The sequence below is a fragment of the Schistocerca piceifrons genome, chromosome 6 (assembly GCF_021461385.2).
Source record: "Schistocerca piceifrons isolate TAMUIC-IGC-003096 chromosome 6, iqSchPice1.1, whole genome shotgun sequence".
In the NCBI taxonomy this organism is placed as follows: domain Eukaryota; kingdom Metazoa; phylum Arthropoda; class Insecta; order Orthoptera; family Acrididae; genus Schistocerca; species Schistocerca piceifrons.
In genome coordinates, this window is record NC_060143.1 from 99736016 (window position 1) to 99760641 (window position 24626).

Below are 24626 nucleotides of genomic sequence, written 5' to 3' on the forward strand. Positions count from 1 at the left end.
ACGCGCGTTTTCGTAGGGTGTCTGCTATTGCGCTATTCCACAAACGCGGAGAGTGTCAAAACAATGGGCTTGAGCGCCTGCGGGGCCACCGACCCTTGGTCGAGTTTCGTCTACTGTATGGAGGGTGAAACGACCTGCAAGCCATCTGTGTTGCGCCGCAGTTTATGTGTTTCCTGTTCCGGTGCATCTGGAACGAAGACTGTTGGCGCCAATTGACTGTGGTGTCTTCATTATTCTGACTCATTCTTGTGGACGATGCCCCACTTGGTGCGACTGTCTGGCGCCGGATGGCGGGTGGTCTTGGCAAGCTGTTTTCTTAGCCATTCAAACGGCAAGTTCAGTGCCCGCAGCTAAATAGCAGAGGCATGATTCGTCAACTTAAACTGATGCCAGTTGACATCATAAGGCCCAGCACGAAATTGGAGGGAACGGTCGCTATTAGCGCAAATGATGTTCTGAGATAGTGTGGGAGAATTTTAGTATGAGCACTGAGTGCTGATTCCACGCCTTTCGAGGGTAGTGGGGAGTTAAATGACGTTGGCTTTGCTCTTGTGTTGCTCGGGAGCAGGGCATTTCGAGACCTGTTATTCGTTGGAATTTGAAGATCTCATGACTTAGTCGCACTTTTTCGGAATCGTTGTGGAGCATGACCTTGGTCATACTCAAGTTTCTTTCTGCGACTTAAGACCCAGATTCTTACCCTGCGTTTTCGCACCTGTACCGATGTGGCGAGTTTTCCTGTATCTCTTCATTAAGATATACCCTCGGGCATCCAGGAGTTTTTCTGTTTCGGCCGCGTGGGTAGAACTTAGAATTGCAGGACTGCATTCGAGGCCATGGGGTGAAACACGAGCTGCTGCACAGCAGGAGTCGGAGCCTACATCATCAGAAGGCTGCATACCTACGACGTGCTGCATTTTCCAGGACTGGTGAAGCATTTTGCGGCTCCGGCATTGTAGAACCTATCATTTTTATACTGAAGTCCTCAGCAGCACGCGAGCTCGCTTTGCTACAAGTCCACCTTGTTTGTTTTTCCACGTGTTCCCATTTGAGTTCTCATTACTAATTGCGATACTGCACTGTAATCAGTGGAGTAATATTTGATTCATTAGGACCTCCAGTCGTTATCGTCAATCTATTGCATCACAGAGAGTAGGAGCCCTTTGTCCTCGAGCCAACTCTTATTCTCATAATAGTTCAGTATACCCTATCCTTTAACCTACCGTTTGTATCGACAATCGAGTACCTTGTGTTCTGACTGATAATAAATCTCATTGTAATATTTAATCCGCATATCATTGTAGATAAATGCAGAATTCCATTTCCTGTCGTTTATTACGATAAAATTCCCTTTCTTTACTGAGTAGATTACGATTTTTATTAAATTATTGTGAGTGTGCATTCCTTATTTTACCAACTAGCAGGGTCCACCATCAATTCATTTCGTTACCGTTGTGCACATAAATAATTAGGTGGTAGACAAGGAGAGGGCGGAGTGCATGTCTAGTTTTCATGCAAAATTCGCCAGAATTAAAAAGGCACTAACTCTCGCAACGGCCCCACCTACCACACAATTCATTTACTAGTGAATGCAGAAGTTTAAGTAAACTGGATGTCTTTGTGAGGGTTGACGCATCAGGCAGCTATGATTGATATCAATGGGGACACTTTAGGGTGAGTGTGGTCCGACTTGGTCTCTCGACTGGACGTGTGCCGTGCGTCTAGCCGTTTTTGTAAGCGTGACACAAAGAACTTCTTGAGTTTCTATTTCTATGCGTCTAAAAAAAATACCTTATCTCAACACAAACACTTCTGCAATCGCTTAAAAGTATCTACATCATTTTGAATAACCTGTGTGTGAAATGCGTTCCACTCTCATACGCCTTGTGCGTGCAAGACGGATGGCGATATAACAATCACAGACCTCTTCAGCTACCTAAAGTAGCAACAGCGGCCAAGAAAATGCCATGTATCATGTGACATGACGTGTTTGTTTAATACGTGTACATGACTACACCATAACTGTCACGGATAAAATATAATAATTTTTTAAATAACGACGCTGTTTCCTCCACCCTCATCGCTCTCCCACGCAGAATTCTGTTCGCTACAAGTACGAAACCTTCTCCGAAGTCCTCTCTGGCAGTGCTATCTTATCGTAATCTGCTGCATAATCGATACTAGTCGGTTGATCTGGTCGTAAATTCGCATACTGTAAATCGAGGTTTCTTGTAGCTTCCATCCACTTGAAATTTAAATCGGAACACCAGAACTTCCGTATCGGTCTGTCAGAGTGCTTTCTTTCGCTCTAAATAATAAGGAGACTTGCCTTCTCCTTCGCTGTATCTTCCTCCTGGAGTTTTTTACTCTCCTTTGGTTGCCTGAGCTGAGGTACCGGCTCTTTTCCAATATAAGAGCTGGTCTCTCGTCTTACTCTCCTGTCACACTAAGCTCCTTACAGCGGATACTTCCAGCAAAGTAAGATGCTATCGAGCCACAACCTCTTACTTTACCGCACCGAAGCTGAGACGATGAAGTTAACAATATTTTATCGCATCTTCTTCCTCCAGTGTAAAACAGGATGACAGAAAGCCTTGTTAATACCCCATGTTTCAGTCACAGTTATGCTGTTAGTTACGCGAATTCATTCTCAAAAGGTTTTGGAGTATTGTATACTTTGCGATTCCGTCCAAGACTTGTATGTTTTTTAAAATTAGTGTGTTGACTACATTATGTTCAAAAAGAGCTGAAACAGCTATATTTACACAAAATTCGTGGATACTTATCACTGAGCTGTATAATGAACGGATGAAACAAAAGATACGAAGAAAATATCTGGCGGGATAAATGCTAAGTGACTGGCTCGTGTAGACTAGGACGCACACTCCAAGAATGGGAGGTGAGCCACGCTAGGCTCCAATGCATTTTGCTGATAAACTACAGCTGATGTAGTGTACTGGCCAGCTTGTGACTATTAGGCGCTCGTCTAGGTAAGTTCTGGGTTGGTCCCAAGTCTGCTCCTCATAACATTCGATTATGGTAAACACGATGATTGTGGACGTCGAGTCCCTCTGGCTAGAGCGCTCCCACCATGTCTCCAAGCCAACGCACACTCACAAACATATTGAAACCCATACGAAATACAGGATTTACATTTAAATAACTTGAAATTAAATAAATATTCCTACGGCTGGACTTTAACCACGCTCTAACACATATTATTAGAAACCGGGTGATAAAAAAGTCAGTATAAATTTGAAAACTTAGTAAACCACGGAATAATGTAGATAGAGAGGTAAAAATTGACACACATGCTTGGAATGACATGGGGTTTTATTAGAACCAAAAAAAAAGTATTGCTAGACGCGTGAAAGATCTCTTGCCCGCGTCGTTTGGTGATGAACGTGTGCTCAGCCGCCACTTTCGTCATGCTTTGCCTCCCAGGTCCTCAGACCTCAGTCCTTGCGAGTATTGGCTTTGAGGTTACCTGAAGTCGCAAGTGTATCGTGATCGACCGACATCTCTAGGGATGCTGAAAGAGAACATCCGACGCCAATTCCTCACCATAACTCCGGACATGCTTTACAGTGCTGTTCACAACATTATTCCTAGACTACAGGTATTGTTGAGGAATGATGATGGACATATTGAGCATTTCCTGTAAGGAACATCATCTTTGCCTTGTCTTACTTTGTTATGCTAATTATTGCTATTCTGATCAGATGAAGCGCCATCTGTCGGACTTTTTTTGAACGTTCGTATTATTTTGGTTCCAATAAAACCCCATGTCATTCCAAGCATGTGTGTCAATTTGTACCTCTCTATCTACATTATTCCGTGATTTATTCAGTTTTCAAATTTATACTGAGTTTTTGATCACCCGGTACATAAACAAATCAAATAAACATATATTGAAGGAATAGGAACAAAAACAGGCCAGTACCCTAATGTTTCTTTGCTTCCTAAAACAAAGTAAATATTTGACCAATTTCTTCATGAATGGTTTATGTCGGATATAAACAAATACATATGACGAATAAATATATTTATAAGCATGGTTCAAAAATGTTTCAAATGGCTCTGAGCACTACGGGACTTAACATCTACGGTCATCAGTCCCCTAGAACTTAGAACTACTTAAACCTAACTAACCTAAGGACAGCACACAACACCCAGTCATCACGAGGCAGAAAAAATCCCCGACCCCGCCGGGAATCGAACCCGGGAACCGGGAAGCGAGAACGTTACCGCACGACCACGAGCTGTGGACTATAAGCATGGTGCCACCATTTTTTGTGTAACTGTGCAGTACTTATGGCCTGACGCGATCAATAGTAATCGGCCACTTTGACCTCCAATAACTCATGTACCATTCAAGTTACATGCCTGTAATTCATACCAATTTAGGTTTACACTAATAGCTTTCTAAAGACACGCCGATAAGCAAAATCGGATGAACTGTTTAGATTTTGGAAATTCGTTGCTGGGTGTTACTTGTCTAATTTACAGCGGATACTAAACTTTAAACTAATGAAGATACAGAAAATCTGATTACACCATCAGAATCGTCGTGCAAATAATGGTAATGTTCGTGCTTCTTTTTAAGGTGTCATGATTCCTCTGGCTATTATTAGTTTCTACATGAACTATGAAATGTCTGCCATTATGGTTTCACGAAGTCCGCCATCTTCGGCACTCCCAGCATACAAATCTCCTTCATCAACACAAAGCACAGTCCTCATCACAGTGTCAACATCTAATTCCCAGCCCCGTGGTCGGCCTGGACCACGCGCTACCTCTCTAGCTCCGGCTAACGTTCGCCACCACGCGGTTGCTGACGAAACCCGGCTAGCCGAGCGGCCCGTGCGACCAGCCCAACTCTGAACTTCGAATATTTTCAGGGTGCGACCACTCGCCCGTTACCACACACCAGAAACACGCAGTTTCACGGATTTTCATACTCAGGTTGCCACGTAATCATGACTTACCTTGTTTCATAGCCGAAAAAACAAATTGTCACTTCAATATGTTGATCGACATATTGTTCTCTGTAGGATGCGCAGTAGACATCGTGCACAGTTTTAACGTAAAAGGATTAATGAATAAACTGGGAATTATCTTGCAGTTCATTTAGTTAGATCTGCACATCCACAGAGGCCCTTTCAGCTGGAAGCGGAAAGTCTCGTAAACAACTCGATAAGAGATGTAATATTGGCAATGTCCTCAAAATGTTTAAGAAACTATCCTTGTAATTCTTTCAAAGTTACAATGAATACTTCAATTCTCGCGTTTTCTTTAATTCCAGGGAGCCTAGGGAATTGGACTGTGCTTGCCAGAATGTGTCCCTTCTATAAGACGATTTTCTTTTTAAATCCATCTCTTTCAATCCAGGGAAGAAGTTGTTCCTCACCTTGCAGTGTCTTACTGTGGACAGTGTGCAGTGAAGGCCACTTAAAATGCGAGGTCAGCAATCCTCTCAATTATCAATCATTTTTTTTTATTTTTTCCTTAAAATTCTTTCCTGTACTCCTTTTCCTCCATGAATTCAACATTTTTTTTTCTGGTTTCATCAATCTTCTGACTGGTTTAATGCGGCCTGCCACGAATTCTTCTCCTGTGCCAACCTCTTCATCTCAGAGTAGCACTTGCAACCTACGTCCTTATTTATTTGATGGATGTATTCTATTCTCTGTCTTCCTCTGCGGTTTTTATCCTCTACAACTCCCTATGGTACCATGGAAGTCATTCCCTCATGTCTTAAAAGATGTCCTACCATCCTGTCCCTCTTCCTTGTCAGTGTTTTCCACATATTCCTTTCCCCTCCGATTCTGTGCAGGACCTCCTCATTCCTTACTTTATCAGTCCACCTAATTTTCAACATTCGTCTGTAGCACCACATCTCAAATGCTTCGATTCTCTTCTGCTTTGGTTTTCCCACAGTCCATGTTTCACTACTAACAAAAGCGAGTTTTAAATTGAAAAAAAATGCTGCATGTGTGCCTCGTGAGCAAATCTCTGCACTCTGCACTCGTGCCGACTCTCCATTTAGTTACGTCAAACCTGTTGCAACTGACGTCCGGTATTTAACTATTCGTACCACCAATTATTTTCAATTGCTGGACGCCTGAAAATTTAGCACAAAGTTCATCTTAATGTACAGAACAACGAATCCCGTCTGTCAAGTGTTAGTATTTTTTGGTCGTCCACTTTAGGCGGCGCAGTTACTTCCGTCCATTACCTGCACCTACCTGTGAACTCGTTGCAGCAGATCGCCAGTACCAAAACCGAGCAGAAACCTGCCGTACTGCAACTCGCACCAGGCAGCATACAACGTAACTATTCCAAGAATGGGGAAGGTCTTTATTTTGAATGAAGGGTGGAAATAGTGGCAAAACTCCGGTAAATTCTGAACCTTAATAATGTACACGTTCACTGCTAATCGTAACACAGTCATGCACAAACCCTTTCATTCACGTTAGCAAGTTTATCGTAACGTATATCTCGAAATCTGAACAGCTAGTAAACACGGATTGTCCTTAAATGAAAATGCTCGCCATACTATTAAGTTTATCGGTATCTAATGCACTCCTTTTTTAGTCACCGATGTGCTCAATATGCCATGCGGAATTACTGTCTTTTCTCATACACAAAATTACTTAAAAAATCCGTTCTTTCTAAGAAACACACAGCAATAAATATGCCTTCATTTTAAAACATTTTTGAAATACGTAGCAAAACTAAAACCGGCAAATTATACCTTCCTTCGGAGATACTATTACACACGACCGTGCCGTTGAAAGGCAAGGCTCCGACTCCTTAGACTGCTGTAAGCATTCTCTATCTCCAAGAGAAAAGACACGCGAAGAATACTCCGTTCTGGTTGGTCAGTTTTCTTTAAGGTCAATATAAAAACATTATTCTCCCGCGTTAGTCCGCTCTTTTCATGACTAGCTAATCAATAAATAACACACTTTCGAACTGTACTTTTTCCCGAAATAAATATTTAACGTTCTGATATTCAGTTTATACTTTAGGTTATTAACTATTTCCATTTGCTCTCGAATTAGCTTTCCTTTTACCATGAACTTACTTAACAAATTATGATACAAAATTCCCCGTCGTTTGCATTCACACTGTCTTGAAACTTTCTGTCACTAGTTCGTACAGCGTTCATCTGCAGAACAATGAGCTAGATATTACTTTGGAACACATTCACGCATCATTCACACTACTAAAAGCATATACAGAATTGTACAAACATAAATAAACAAAAAGCCTTCGAGAAATAAACACAAAACAATTCACAAAAACATTCTCTTGACATCTTTCTTGAATGTCTCTGAGCACTACTGCACATTGGTGGTCAAAATTCGTAACTAAATTATAGTTCTTTCTGTTTAATCGTGTGCGCTACTGCCCTCTAGCAGATCAACATAGAACTACGTACTCCACTGAACAGGCTTAAGACCATCTGTCACTGTGCATTTACGAGTCGTTCTCCCGATACACAGGCTGTAGACAGGAGCGATATAAGGCGCCACGCCTCACACTGTCAGCTAAATTTTCAAATTCTTTCTTCACGGTATTGTAATGTCGTTACACAGGTAATCTGTAGTGCCTAATATGTAGTGAGACTTCTCATCCCTATCTTCTGTCAATCCCATTCATTTTAAAAGGCTTGTGGCGATATATCTCTAGACTGCCTCTTTTCAGGCAGACTTCCACCGGATCTGTGAACGTCCTTCATAACACGAACAAACAGGAGAGGGTAAGCAGCGGTGACTCCACGATTCCGCAGAATTGAAAAGAAACGTGCCGACCGAAAAACGCCGTCCGGAGTGGCCGAGCGGTTAAAGGCGCTACAGTCTGGACCCGCACGACCGCTACGGTCGCAGGTTCGAATCCTGCCTCGGGCATGGATGTGTGTGATGTCCTTAGGTCAGTTAGGTTTAAGTAGTTCTAAGTTCTAGGGGACTTATGACCACAGCAGTTGAGTCCCATAGTTCTCAGAGCCATTTGAACCATTTGAACCGAAAAACGCCACGCCCTAGTGCTGAATGAAATGTCTCGCTGTACCGAATACTTTCGGGAAGGAACGAGCGAAGTCAACACAGACGGAGCCAGGTCCTGCACACTGCCCGCACACTCGGCCCGCGTGAAGTTTGGTATGCTGTGGCCGGACGTGGACCAATACTTCTCACAATCCGCCACTAAAATGCTATTTCTTTCTAAGTGCTGGGTCATCCCTGCATAGAACGTATATCAGGACGAAATCGTTGATGAATGAGTAGGTGCGATCCCCTTGCAAATGTGCCTTCTCTGTAACAACGCACCGAGCGAGGTGGCGCAGTGGTTAGCATACTGTACTCGCTTTCGGGTGGACGACGGGTCAAACCCGCGTCCGGCCAACCAGACCCAGGTTTTCTGTGATTTTCCTAAATCGCTTCAGGCAAATGCCGGATGAAAGTGAACAGTCGATTTCCTTCCTCGACCTTCCTTAATCCGATGGGATCGGTGACCACGCTGTTTGGTGCCCTACCCTAAATCAACCAACCAAGCCTCTAACAATGTGTTAGCTGCCTGGCGTTTTGGTGCGGCTGTTCTGTTTGATGTATACTATCCGACTGTGTCTGCATTGACATGGAGCGCCCTCTCACACTACCTTCCACCTTTTACTTTGCCACCTTTACGACTCCTTATCACAAAGCTACTTTATACAACTATTGGTTTATTACAGACATTGATCCAGACAGTGTCTGACATTGGGCGCGATAGCCCTGGTTCTGCCGGCCAGGGTAGCCGAGCGGTTCTAGGCGCTACAGTCTGGAACCGCGCGACCGCTACGGTCGCAGGTTCGAATCCTGCCTCTGGAATGGGTGTGTGTGATGTCCTTAGGTTAGTTAGGTTTAAGTAGTTCTAAGTTCTAGGGGACTGATGACCTCAGAAGTTAAGTCCCATAGTGCTCACAGCCATTTGAACCATTTTTAGCCCTGGTTCTGCGTTGCACGTTCTTGAGTCTTGAGGAAATAATTGGATCATCGTTGTGATGAATAGATGCAATCGTGGACGACGTGCATGTGGTTGCCATGTTCTTTGCACATTATAATTTCCCATGTGCAAAGTAATCAAGTCTTCGGTGCTGTTTCAGACTTTCGTCCTCTGCTCTGACGTCAAGGATGTCAGTGAAATACCATCTTCCTGAGAGTTCACATATTCGCAAAAATCTTTCTAACCATACAAGCAGTTGCCCGACACTGCTTCGTATTGAATTATATAGTTCAGGGACAATGTCAAGAATTTATTTAAGACTTCATCCCCGTCCTCCACACCTGATTGTATACTGCTCATCAAAAACGACAATGCTTTCAAGGATGGTGTTTTGATGCAGATCTCCTGTAGTGCCCGCATCAGTGTTGCAATTTCCACTACAAGAACCATGATCACCAATCTGCAAATAAATTATGTATTAAATCCTCTTCATCTTCCGAATCTGATACATAACCTAAAGAACTTCCACATCGCACATTGTATATATTTTCGATATGCAAGGTTCTAATTTTTTGCTTTAAAGTATTCGCATATTGGTGCTATATTTTCTGCATACGTAAAGTGTACTGTACTGGAGACTGAAGTTCTTTGCATTTTATATGAATATTCTACGTAAAATGTTATGTAAATTGTTTATTACGTTACATAATTTTCTGATGAAATTTTGTATTTAAGAATATTTGTGTGTATAAACTGCCCATGTTGAAAATTTCACAATTGTAAGAAATAGTCACGCAGGAACAATGTAAGAAATAAAACTAAAGCTAAACTCCTCCCGAACCGGCCATGAAGGTGCAACGGTACCTACCGGCCGCCGTGTCATCCTCAGCTCACAGGCGTCACTGGGTGCGGATAAGGAGCGTTATGTGGTCAGCATACGCCCGTCCCGGCCGTAGGTCAGTTTATGAGACCAGAGCCGCCACTTCTCAGTCAAGTAGCTCCTCAGTTTGCCTCACATTGGCTCAGTGCACCCAACTTGCCAGCAGCGCTCGGAAGACCTGATGGTCACCCATCCAAGTGCTAGCCCAGCCCGACAGCGCTTAAGTTCGGTGATGTGTCGGGAACCGTGTTACCACTGTGGAAAAGCAGTTGGCGAATGTAAGAAATAGGTGTTATGTAAAAGCCAGAGTGCTTTTATTTGAAACGGAAGTGGCTCTGGGTAGTGGAAAAGGTGGTGAGCGCGAATTGGCGCGCTACCTAGAGCAAGCGGGTGAAGTAAGTCACACAATCTGTAGCTAGCAGTGATTGAGGCAACACCCTAGTAGAGCAGGAGAATCATCGCCTGCAAATTTGCACAAAAATGCATCGGATGAAGACTGAAAACGGCTTACGACATTCCTGCGAGTTGTTGGTCTACTGTATATAGAAATGAACGATGCCAAGAAGAGAAATTGAGCCCATACATCAAGATACTTGCAGGCCGTACTGTGGGTAGTGTAGCCGTCATAATTGTTCGCCATACCCAAACCTGTTGCCACCAGATAAGACGTATTATAGTAAATTTCTTTTTGTACAGCGAGAACCATTAATTTAAACTTTGTTTTAATAATCATTCTTGAACTTTAAAGAAAGTGATTGAACCTGGTATTTCATCTTGATCATACACCTATATAGGGTTCCTTCCTGGTATTAGATGATTCCGAGTGTCCTATTTTACAAATTTATGAAGTGCGAAGTTAATATAAAGAAGCACCATTTAAATTGTTTTTGTGTTTTCTTAACAACTACAAAGTGTTATAGTAAAAGTCTGCTTATGTAAAATTCAGTCAGAGTGTAGCCAAGTTACTAGAACCTGTTAAATGACTATACAATTTTATTTTTAATTTTTGGTAAATTCCTATGGGACCAAACTGCTAACGTCATCGGTCCCTGGGGTTACACACGACTTAATCTAACTTAAACTAACTTACGCTAAGGACAACACACACACCCTTGCCCGAGGGAGGACTCGAACCTCCGACCGGGAGAGCCGCGCGAACCATGACAACCCGCCCCAGACCGTGCAGCTACTCCGCGTGGCAATGACTATACAGAGATAGTTCAAAGAATAATAGCTTTTGGAGGTAAATTCCAGTAAGAAAGAGGTTTTCTTGAAGTGAAATGATCAGTATGAAAAATGTGTGCTTTAGTATCCAAGTATATTAGTTATTAAGTTTGTTAATTATGGAAAGTGCTTTTCTAAAGATCCCCCATGGCTAAATTTTTTTTTGCTTCCTTGAAGTTACCTACTGGGCTTTTTATCTTTGAAAAACATAATGTTTAACGGTGTAGTCCAACACTGTTTAAGTGGAGTAATAAGAACAAAATGAAAGAGTAGCAAGAAAGTAGGAAAACTTCATACTTCTGCTTCTCCAATACTTCACTGTTTCATTGCTTGGATAGGCTGGCGAACATTTGTGCATGTTTTAAAGCATTAAATGAACTTGGAACTGAGTTGTCCTAGCTTCAGTGTAGTATTATTCATACTGCGTTTCTATCTAACTGCTGGGTGATATCGTAGGAAAAGAAGTGAATAGTCTGATTTACTTATCCATAGACACGACATACGGTCAAATCATGTAAAAAGGGTAACTCTATTGATTAGTTTTTCATATAAACAGGACTATCTTTCCATGTTGTTGTAGTTGTGGTCTTCAGTCCTGAGACTCGTTTGATGGAGCTCTCCATGCTACTCTATCCTGTGCAAGCTTCTTCATCTCCCAGTACTTACTGCAACCTACATCCTTCTGAATCTGCTTAGTGTATTCATCTCTTGGTCTCCCTCTACGATTTTTACCCTCCACGCTGCCCTCCAATGCTGAATTTGTGATCCCTTGATGCCTCAGAACATGTCCTACCAACCGGTCCCTTCTTCTTGTCAAGTTGTGCCACAAGCTCCTCTTCTCCCAAATTCATTCAATACCTCCTCATTAGTTATGTGATCTACCCATCTAATCGTCATTCTTCTGCAGCACCACATTTCGAAAGCTTCTATTCTCCTCTTGTCTAAACTATTTATCTTCCCTGTTTCACTTCCGTACATGGCTACACTCAATACAAACACTTTCAAGAACGACTTCCTGACACCTAAATCTATACTCGATGTTAACAAATTTCTCTTCTTCAGAAACGCTTTCCTTGCCATTGGCTGTCTACATTTTATATCCTCTCTACTTCGACCATCATCAGTTATTTTGGTCCCCAAATAGCAAAACCCCTTTACTACTTTAAGCGTCTCATTTCCTAATCTAATTCCCTCAGCATCACCCGACTTAATTCGACTACATTCCATTATCTTCCCATAGTGTACTTTATTAGGAAACTAAACCAAAATTTAGTAAGAGGGTTATACGTGGTAACATAGAGACAGTGTTTCCTGGTATTTAGGTAAAAGTATACAAATTGCAATAGTTGTGGTAGGGTTATAACTTCCTCGTGCTTTTCTGTATCTAGCGTTAATCTATAAAGCTATCATTTCTCTTCGTAATACAAAATTTATATAATAGGCTTACAGAAGTAGCAGAATTCATAAAAAGCCTTGTTTAAAGTCATCTACATATTTAAATTTCTTACAAAGATTTAGGAAAAATAATCTATACACATATGTAATGTGTCCGTCCAAGAGCCAAAAGATTCTGACCGCTGCCTACCGAAACGTTGAATGCTGCCTCTTGACGTTATGGAAATCTGACACGTAAAGACTGTATGTAAGCTACGCAGAAATAAAACGACCGTACTGGACGCAGCAGGTGATATCCATTGACGTAATCGACTTTGGCAAAGTGCAGATTGTTGTTTCCCAGCGCCCGTACACCATCAACTCGAAGGCGGCGAAGCTGTCAGGCGGTTCGCGTGCTGCTGGCGTCAGCTTGTATGGAAAGAGCTTGTAGGACGATAAAACCGTGATTAAGCGACTGGGTACTGGACGTCCACACATCATCATAGTTCGTGGCGGTCGGAGGTTTGCTCCCTCTGAAAACTAGGATCGGCTGTGATCTGTGGCATATCTGAAGACAGCGTATAACGCAGGTGCGTCCAAAAGTGTTTTGGAGCTGTTGAGAGCATATTGTCGAACATGAGTCTCTGCAGTAGAAGAGCCCCATGTCTTGTCGCCTCGACCCAACGATATCGTGAAGTGCGACGGCGGTGGTCATAGGATCATCAGGACTTGGCTGTGGTTTAGCGAAAACGTGTTGTCTGGTCGAATGAATCACGTTTCTTGTTAAACCTAATCGATGGTCGTGTCTGGTTACTCTCTGGGGCGAATGGGCTACTCGCGACATGCACTGCACCACAGACGCAGGCCAATGAGGTCAGTATTATGCTGTGAGGGACGCTCGTCTAAGCGTCCGTACTATCTACATCTACATCCTAAATATACTCCGCTAGCCACCAAGCGGTGTGTGGCGGAGGGCACAATTCGCGCCAAAGTCATATTCCCCCCCTTTCCCCCCTCTGTTCCACTCGCGGATCGCGCGAGGGACAAACGACTGTCTGAGCGCCCCAGTACGAGCTCTTATTTCCCTTATCTTTGAATGATGATCATTACGCGATTTGAAAGTTGGTGGTCATAATATATGCTCTACATCCTCGGTGCAGATTGGATTTCGGAATTTAAAGAGTAGCTACTTCCGTTTAGCGCGTTGTCTACCTGCAAGTGTGTCCCACTTCAATCTTTCTATGAGATCTGGAATGCACTCGCGATAGCTAAATGTACCAGTCACGAATCTTGCCGCTCTTCTTTGGACCTTCTCAATCTCTTGAATCAGACCCAACTGGCAAGGGTCCCATACAAACGAATAATACTCTAAGACTGGACGAACTAACAAATTGTAAGCAATTTCCTTTGTTGAAGGACTGCATCGCTTCAGTATTCTACCAATAAACCGGTAACTAGAGTTCGCCTTACCCGTTACTTGTGTAATCTGATCATTCCATTTGAGATCATTTCGAATAGTCACACCCAGATAGTTGACTGATGTTACCGCTTCCAAAGACTGACCATTTATTTTGTACTCATACATTAATGGGGATTTTCGCCTTGTTATACGCAGTAGACTACACTTCCTAATATTGAGAGATAACTGCCACTCATTACACCACGCATTTATTTTCTGCAAATCCTCATTGATTTGTTCACAACTTTCGTGTTATACTTCTTCCCTGTGGACTACAGCATCATCAGCAAACAGCCTAAGGCTGCTGTCAATACCATCAACCAGATCGTTTATGTAAATCGTAAAGAGCAGAGGACCTATTACGCTGTCCTGGGGCACACCTGAAGTTACTCTTGCAGAACGACCTCTAGAGAATTGATGACTGGTGCAGACTCTGGCATATGACCCTGAACGTAAATAAATGTAACATATTGGTATACATAGGAAAAGAAATCCACTACTGTACAGCTACACTACTGATGACAAACAGCTGACGACAGCATCTACCTTAAACTATCTAGGCGTAACTATAAAGAGCGCCGTTAAGTGGAATGACCATATAAAACAAATAGTGGGAAAAGCAAACACAAGACTCATATTCATCGGAAGAATCTTAAGGTAATGTAACTCGTCCACGAAAGATATGGTTTATAAGGCGCTTATTCACCCGATTCTTGAGTGTTGTTCATCTATCTGCGATCCGTATCAGGTAGAACTAATAGAGGAGATAGTGAAGGTGAAACGAAGAGCGGCGCATTTCGTCACGGGATCGTTTAGTTGGCGAGAGAGCGTTACTGAGATGCTAAACAAACTCCACTGGCAGATTTACCACTGAAATTTCAGGACAGCACTGTTCAGGACCAGTCAGACAACATATTACATACGCCCATATACATCTTGCGTGTTGACCACGAGGAGAACATTCGAGAAATTAGAGCCAGTACAGAGGCTTACCGTCAATCATTCTTCCCGCGCAATATTCGCGAGTGGAACAGGGTTGGAGGGTTGAGACAGTGGTACAGAAAGTACCCTCAGCCACACACCATTACGGGACTTGTGGAGTATGATGTAGATAGTCTGCCGCCTCCTAGCAGTATAATGGTCCTTGACACAAGGCCAACATCATAGTACAGGGTTCTGAGGAGCATAACAGTGAAATCACTCTGACGTCTCGGCCAACAGACTCACCTGATCTGCAGCCGACGAAACACGGACCAGTGCGCCAGTTACGCTCCCACTTACCATTGGTCCGTCATTGACGAGTTCTGTGTGACCTGTACATCTGGAACCACCTATCCCTGGATATCTACTCAGGACATGTTGAGCGCATCTCAAGGAGAATCGTTGCTGTATTGTGTTCCGAAAGTGAATCAAGATTCTTATCCATCATCTATCAGAGATCATTGGAACAGCGGAAAGTTCCACGGGACTGGAACAAGGACCAGGTGATAGCAATCTATAAAAAGGGGAGAAAATCTGATGCACATAATTACCGGCCAACTTAACTGACATCTATTTGTTGTAGAATCATGAAACATATTTTGTGTTCAGACATAATGACCTTTCTAAACTCGTCTGCAGAAACAGGAAACAGCACTCATGCGACACATAGCTGGCCCTTTTTGTGCATGATATACAACAGGCTCTATATACCTGCTCCCAGGTTGATGCCAAATTTCTAGACTTTCGAAAGCCGTTCGACTCAAATGGTTCAAATGGCTCTGAGCACTATAAAACTTAACATCCGAGGTCATCAGTCTCCTAGAACTTAGAACTACTTAAACCTAAGTAACCTAAGGACATCACACACATCCATGCCCGAGGCAAGATTCGAACCTGTGACCGTAGCAGTCGTGAGGATCCGGACTGAAGGTCCTAGAACGGCTCGGCCACCGCGGCCAGCCGTTCGACTCAGTTCCGCACTGTCGCTTGCTCCAAAAAGTGCGCGCTTACGGTCTGTCCGATGACACATGCGGTTGGATAGAAAGTTTTCTAACAGACAGAGAGCAGTATGTCGTCCTGAATCCGGTGACTTCAACAGAAACAAGTGTAACTTCAGGTGTGCCTCAGGGCAGCGTAATAGGTCCGCTGCTTTTTACGATTTACATAAACAGTCTGGTTGATGGTATTGACAGCGGCACCGGACTGTTTGCCGATGATGCTGTAGTCTACAGGAAAGTAGTGTCACACGAAAGCTGTGAAAAAATCAGTGAGGATTTGCAGAAAATAAATGCGTGGTGTAATGACTGTCAATTTTAGTAAGTGTAACCTACTCAGTATAACAAGGAATCCCCATTAATGTACGAGTACAAAATAAATTCCTAGTCTTTGGAAGCGGTAACATGTGTCAAGTATCTGAGCGTAACTATTGGGAATCATCTGAAATGGAATTATCAGATTACACAAGTAACGGGAAAGGCGAACTCTAGATTGCGGTTTATTCGTAGAATCCTGAAGCGACGCAGTCCTTCAACAAAGGAAATTGCTTACAATTCGTTAGTTCGTCCAGTCTTAGAGTATTGTTCGATGTATGGGACCCTTACCAGTTGTGTCTGATTCAAGAGATTGAGGAGGTCCAAAGAAGAGCGGCAAGATTCGTGACTGGTACATTTAGCCATCACGAGAGCATTACAAATCTCATAGAAACTTTGAAGTGGAACACACTTGTAGATAGACGACGCGCAAAACGGAAGGGGCTGCTCACTACATTCCGAAATCCGATCATCGGCGAAGATGTAGAGCATATATGATTATCACTAACTTTCAAATCGCGCAGTGATCACCATTCTAAGATAAGGGAAATTACAGCTTGTACTGAGGCGTTCAGACAGTCGCTTTTCCCTCGTGCGTTCCTGCGAGTGGAACAGAGGGGTGGGAAAACATGACTTCGGCGCCAATTGTGGCCTCCGCCACACACCGCTTGGTGGCTAGTGGAGTATATATGTAGATGTAGATGGTGAAGATGGTATTAAGCTGGAGGCCATAGTGTCTGGCATCCACATCTTGAGACGCTACAGTACATGTATAGCGCCTGCTTCTATACAGCGACAAGGCTACGCTTGAGAGGGACGTAGCTGAAGTGAGATACGAGGTATGCGTTCAGCTGGACGAGTCGACGGTCCCTTACCATTAGCCGAGCGCTGCTCAGAGAGCACCACTGTGCGGTGGTAGGCGGCGCCGAGGAGCTCGCAGTGCCTCTCGCGGGCGTGCTTTTCTGTAGCTAAGTAGCAAAGAAGAGAGGCGCAGGCGGAAGAAAAGAAAGCGGACGACGCCTCCCTTCCCCGCCACTGAGGCGCCAAAGCCCTCCCCTCCACCCTGTCCCACCGAGGCTGCTCGGCTTTGACATAATAGAGAAGGGGTTCCTTTTACTTTGCAGATTGCTGATATGAATAATTACTGGCCGGGCTCAGTGGAGAAGACTGGAGGCGGTGGGGCGCGGGGGCGCCCTCGTCCTCTTGCTCCTCCTCGGCGGCAGGTGCCCCAGATATAGCGAAGAGGAGCGGCTCTGCCCGCCTAGGACGCTGGACGCTCTCGCTGCGTCGAGAACCGGCCGGCTCGCTAAATTATTAGCGGCCACGCCGACCAGTCGAGGATGCACCGCCGCGCCGCAGAATGGTACCGCGGGGCTCTTCCGGTCGAGAGGCTACCTGCTTCACACTGAAAGCCTGCGCCAGCGACAGTGGGGCACAAGGCAAGAAGTTATTTTCTTGAGCTTTGAAAGATACATTCGCTACGTATGTCCGAAAGAGCACTGCATCGTTCTTCTTAACAACAGCGGTACTGCAGTATCGTATTTATCGCTGGGCTTGTGGCTCTCAATTACAATGTCTCCCCTATACGGAAATATACTCCGAAGCGCCAAACAAACTCGTACAGGCATGCGTTTTCAATTACAGCAATATGCAACTAGGCAGAATACGACGCTGCGCTGCGCTCTTACATAAGATAACTCAACTCAACGTTTTGGAAAACATCCAAATTTACAAAAACAGAAAGAGGTTTCCGAGCAAATTGTTGAACGACCAGTTAGAATCGGCGGATCATAATATCTTTGACATATTTGATGCGGTGCTCTAGAGACCCTGTGCAACCTATTCACACATTGTGATGCGTAATGTGTATCTATTATGCTCGGAAAGTCATCCTTAGAATACTACTGCTGTTATTTATATGTTTTTTAGACGGCCTACCTTGGTAAAGTAAATAAATTTTTCATAAGGCTTGAAGTGTAGTTGGCCAGCTTCGCCAGTAAAACTTTACTCGATGATTACCATTGCCCGCCAAGCGTGTCTTCGTTACGTTCTTATTTTATTTATTTTATATCTTACAGATATATTTTTGTATGAAGCTAGAACGCTTGTGGTTTTGGTATCATAGTAACGTAGTTAGTCATTATTCCCCATTCGGTGAGGCCCATGGACGAAACGAGTGGCATGCCGACGGGACCGCACGTGGAGTCACGGTGCATCTTGGTCTGCATGTCTTTTCCCCTCTGTTCTTGTGCCCTTCGGTTTGCTTCTGACCTGGCATTCCTTAATTGCATGTGCCTATGCAGGTTTTCGTAGTGGATTCGTACCGAATGTATCGATGGTGAGAGACTTTATAGCAAGTAAATATGTTCTTTTTTAGCGCTTACAATACCTAAGACCATAGTGCCTAGACAGGTAACACCCAGCATACAGGTTTTTATCGCTCGTCACATTGTACCTAAGTCGTGTTATGAACAGCTTTCTGTGTGCATATTCCTGACGTCCTTATATGAATAAAGGTAAATCGTAATATGTAGTTTTGTAAGGCGATAATGGATAATGTCTGTGCCTCAGATGCTTTTACTTTGCAATTGACGTACTTTATAGTGATTGTAGTACGTAAAGGAAATGCAAGCGCAAATGTGGGTGCATGGGTATGTAACAAGCAGTTATAGTAAAGTTGTGTTTTAGTAGTAATGAGTGGTTATACCGTGGGACTATGTATGCACTGCTTGGACAGCGCTATCTGGTGGCCGGTTGTGAACCGCTAGGATCACAGTAGGTAAGCCTGCGCGGAAAAGGGCAGTGATGATGCCGACCGGTGTTAGGTGAGCAGTGGTAGTTTTATCTGGTGACTTCAGTTTTATATTTTATGGAAAGAACGACCATGAGAGCAGTTTTTTTTATTGTTTTTTATTGGTTGTGACAATTATTTTATCAGATCGTGTGCCTCATATGCCATGATGTCCATATGGTTTTATAAATGTTAATCCACGTTTCAGGTATGTGGTTCTGTAATAATTGTAATGTATATAGTTAACTCACGTAAGCCTTCCCTCAAACCTGTTATGTTATACCTTCACAGATCTGATGATGGCACCTTCAGAGCGCTGAAACCGGTCATCTAATAAACAATTAAAGCGATCGTGGCTTTTCAATTATTTTAAAAACAGAGTGATCGCCCCACGACACACCACGTGTTCACTGCAAAAGACAACAAGTGCCTGGCGCAGTTGTTAGATCGATTACTGCTGCTACAGTGGCAGGTTTTCAAGATTTAAGTGAGACTGAACGTGGAGTTGCAGTTGCCGCACGAGCGATGGATCACAGCATCTTATCCGGCCACGGTGGCCGAGCGGTTCTAGGCGCTTCAGTCCGGAACCTCACGACGTGCTATGGTCGCAGGTTCGAATCCTGCCTCGGGCATGGATGTGTGTGATGTCCTTAGGTTAGTTAGGTTTAAGCAGTTCTAAGTTCTAGGGGAATGATGACCTCAGATGTTAAGTCCCATAGTGCTCAGAGCCATTTGAACCATTTCGAACAGAATCTTATAGGTACCGATGAAGTGGGAATTTTCCCATACGACCATTTCACGGGTGTACTGTGAATATCAGGAATCCAGTAACACATCAAATCTCCGACATCGCTGTGGCCGAAGAAATGTCATTTCGCACTGACGAAAATCATTCGTATTCGGCATCGCTTTACCGATATAGAGAGGCTGGCCTAATTTGTTTTTCTTTGCCTTCATTTTAACCGTAAACATCCTCATTGAATAATATAAAGCCTCGCAAGTTTTGTCTTCCACTTTTCCAGGCGAACCACATTCTTCTTAAAACAGACTTGTCTTGTTGCTTTTGGTTTTCTCTTCCCGTTTCACATTCTGCTTTCTAGAATGATCTTCAAACACTTTTCCAAATGGGGTACCTGTTGCAGTCTTTCTATTTTGTTTAGATGCTCGATCTTTCATCAGACTCTGTAAATGTCACGACTAGCTAAATTCTGACACGGTGCTTTTTCCCTAGATGGTGTATTAGATTCAGTTTGACCCTCATCACTTATAGGTAGTACATCTGTACCTCATACATCTTATGTCGAAAATTCGCAATGAGCAAATACATTTCTAATTATTCCCTACTTTACAAAGATATAATCAATAAGACAGCCTCCCTCGGGCATGGGTATGTGTGTTTGTACTTAGGATAATTTAGGTTAAGTAGTGTGTAAGCTTAGGGACTGATGACCCTAGCAGTTTAGTCCCATAAGATTTCACACACATTTGAACAATGAAGAGAGCTGTTTGTAAGCATATTTGCAGCCAGTTTTCTTCCGCTTCGTACATGTCAGCAAGTAGGCTGAATTCAGTTTCTAGTTACGTTAAATTTTACTCATTGTATGCTGTGAAATGCTTTTTCTAGTGACAAATGAACATTTCACATAATATTGCGTCAGAAAATACCTACAAACCATTAACCACTGAGATAATATAAATTATTTCCGCTAATAGTGCACATGTTGGACATTTACTGAGAATATGCAAAGTGCCGGAAACAGTTTAGGCTTGTTATTTACTCATTATTAGTTGATTTATTCAGTTAGAGGGATCACTCTGACGTTCGTGAATATTTCTTTTATATCAATAGGTATGACGTCATGGAGGTGCTGTAGTTCCATGATAGGCGAAGTTACGACTGATCATGTAATGAAGTGTTGCGAAGAGGTCACAGAAGAGTACGCAGAAGGTTCAGAATTTTGAAGAGACGCTGGCGCAGAAGGTGTAGCTAGTCCTTGTACAGTTCCAAACGCCACTGAAGCAGCTGACAGTCTCTGGCAATATTGTCAAGTGGAGCAGTGTGTGAAACGATTCGTACAGATGCAGCGGGTACGGTGGTCTGTTTACGTTTCGAGAAGCTTTTCAAGAAAGTCTCGAAACTAAATTGTGATTCAAACGGCTCTGAGTACCATGGGACTCGACATTTGAGGTCATCAGTCCCCTAGAACTTAGAACTACTTAAACCTAACTAACCTAAAGACATCACACGCATTCATGCCCGAGGCAGGATTCGAACATGCGACCGTAGCGGTTCCAGAGTTAAGCGCCTAGAACCGCTTGGCCACCACTGCCGGCAGTCTCGAAACTAACCCTGATACTGAAGCGACTGCCAATGTCATTTATATTTATGGTGTAAAATTGAACCCTAGTGCTTTGGAAAACTTCTTCCTCCTCCATGCCATATGTTTACTAACAGGAAATGATATCCATAATTTCCTTCGGTTTTGAGAAACTTATCTGTGATATTATTACGTATAATTTCGTGTTCCTGACTGACTAAAATGAGTGTTTATGGCTACTAGTGGTGGACCTAGAAACGCATAATAAATTGAGCGGTTTTATTGGTTACTATTCCCGGAGAGTATATGCTGACATTTTGTTTTTACATTGGATGAAACATTCTTCAAGGGTTTGTGACCAGGAGACAAAGCTGTCAGAGCGGAATGAATTGATAAGGAACTACCGTACAGAGAAGACAGGTCGTTAGACCTCTGTAGCAGACACTGAACGTCAGATGACGCAACAGGAGTAGCACACACTTGTCGCGCAGAGTCCGACAGGCGGCGTGTATTCAGGCAAGTGTCAGGCGAAGCGCTGCGCAGCGCGGCTATCTCGTGTTTGCATCCCCGCCTCTCTCTCTCTCTCTCTCTCTCTCTCTCTCTCTCTCTCTCTCTCTCCGGCGGCCCTGGCAGACATCCGAGATGCAAACACGAGATGCGCGCAATTGAGCAGGCGGCAGACAGCGATGTACACGCTAGATAGCGGCGCCGCGTAAAGAAAGCCAATTTCTGCCACGGACAGCAGAGCCGCGGCCCAGGCTACCTGTTCAACGCGCCCTCCTGTCGGCGCCGAGACGTGCTGGATAAGCACTCTGCGGCCCAGGATGACTTGATGTGCGCAACGTCGGGGGCTCCTTAATGAAACGCTTTTGAAGCAGAACTGAAAGCGGCACATGGCGCAGTCGTTCCCGCTTTCTCTACATCTACGTCTTTCAATTGCACCCTTTCGCCAGTTTGTTAATCACCTTACACCCATCACACTAAAAAAAAAGTTAAATATTGCACCTCATTCGGAAGAGAAATTTGTTTTAATTATGTCCAGCCCAAGGCCTGGATCATTTCAGTGACGGTCTCTCCTCTATTTCGCGATAATAAAAAACATGCTGCCCTTCTTTGAACTTTCTCGATATGCTCCGTCAATCCTATCTCGTAAGAATTCCACACCGCGCTGGACTGTTCTAAAAGAGGACGGATAAGCGTAGTAAAGGAGGCCCTTTAGTAGATCTGTTACATTTTCTAAGTGTCCTCCCAATAAAACGCCATCTTTGCTTAGCCTTTCCAACAATATTTTTTGTGTTCCTTCCACTTTAAGTTATTTGTAATAGTAATCTCCAAATATTTCGTTGAATTTACGCCCTTTAGATTTGACTGATTTATAGTGTAACCGAAGTTCAAGTGGACCACACTGTAGTTCAGGTCGAAAAAATTCGATTTTCGCTTTTCATGTAATTTCGATAGATTAAGCTTTTAATTAAGTACTCTGAAAAGGACTTTGTTGAAAAAAGTTTTTTCGAGCATTTAAAGATCATTTTCCTACCATGTGTGTTTGTGTGCCACGCCCACTTTTCTGTCACCCACTGTCAACCCATCCACTGTCACCTCAAATCCATATGGAGATGCCATTATTATCAAAATAGAATGTGTAGGCCATGTTCAAAAGCGTTTGGGGACAAGGCTGAGGAAAACTAACTGTTGATATGAGAGGAAAAAAATTAGAAGGTGGAAAATTGCTGACCGAACAGGGTCGGTTAACTAAAACTGGAATAGAAAACTTGCAGGTATACTACGGGCAGGCAATTAGGAGAAATAAAGAAATCTGGAGGCAATGAAGAGAGATGTTTGGGCCATATTCTTCCATAAGTCCTCTGCTGGTGATGAGCCGTACCATCCATGGATTGTGTCCATCAGGAGAAAATTCGTGGTGCAAATACAATAGGGCTCAGGAAACTGGTGAATCATATTCTCACCAGCATTCTCTTCCTGCTGCTGTTATTACAGCAATTAAACCTATTTTCAGAGACTTGGCTCATCCTGACCTTCTAAGGAAATGTGTGCATGGGCAGACACAGGATGGTTCAACTGGCTCTGAGCACTATGGGACTTAACATCTATGGTCATCAGTCCCCTAGAACTTAGAACTACACTCCTGGAAATTGAAATAAGAACACCGTGAATTCTCCCAGGAAGGGGAAACTTTATTGACACATTCCTGGGATCAGATACATCACATGATCACACTGACAGAACCACAAGCACTTAGACACAGGCAACAGAGCATGCACAATGTCGGCACTAGTACAGTGTATATCCACCTTTCGCAGCAATGCAGGCTGCTATTCTCCCATGGAGACGATCGTAGAGATGCTGGATGTAGTCCTGTGGAACGGCTTGCCATGCCATTTCCACCTGGCGCCTCAGTTGGACCAGTGTTCGTGCTGGACGTGCAGACCGCGTGAGACGACGCTTCATCCAGTCCCAAACATGCTCAATGGGGGACAGATCCGGAAATCTTGCTGGCCAGGGTAGTTGACTTACACCTTCTAGAGCACGTTGGGTGGCACGGGATACATGCGGACGTGCATTGTCCTGTTGGAACAGGAAGTTCCCTTGCCGGTCTAGGAATGGTAGAACGATGGGTTCGATGACGGTTTGGATGTACCGTGCACTATTCAGTGTCCCCTCGACTATCACCAGTGGTGTACGGCCAGTGTAGGAGATCGCTCCCCACACCATGATGCCGGGTGTTGGCCCTGTGTGCCTCGGTCGTATGCAGTCCTGATTGTGGCGCTCACCTGCACGGCGCCAAACACGCATACGACCATCATTGGCACCAAGGCAGAAGCGACTCTCATCGCTGAAGACGACAAGTCTCCATTCGTTCCTCCATTCACGCCTGTCGCGACACCACTGGAGGCGGGCTGCACGATGTTGGGGCGTGAGCGGAAGACGGCCTAACGGTGTGCGGGACCGTAGCCCAGCTTCATGGAGACGGTTGCGAATGGTCCTCGCCGATACCCCAGGAGCAACAGTGTCCCTAATTTGCTGGGAAGTGGCGGTGCGGTCCCCTACGGCACTGCGTAGGATCCTACGGTCTTGGCGTGCATCCGTGCGTCGCTGCGGTCCGGTCCCAGGTCGACGGGCACGTGCACCTTCCGCCGACCACTGGCGACAACATCGATGTACTGTGGAGACCTCACGCCCCACGTGTTGAGCAATTCGGCGGTACGTCCACCCGGCCTCCCGCATGCCCACTATACGCCCTCGCTCAAAGTCCGTCAACTGCACATACGGTTCACGTCCA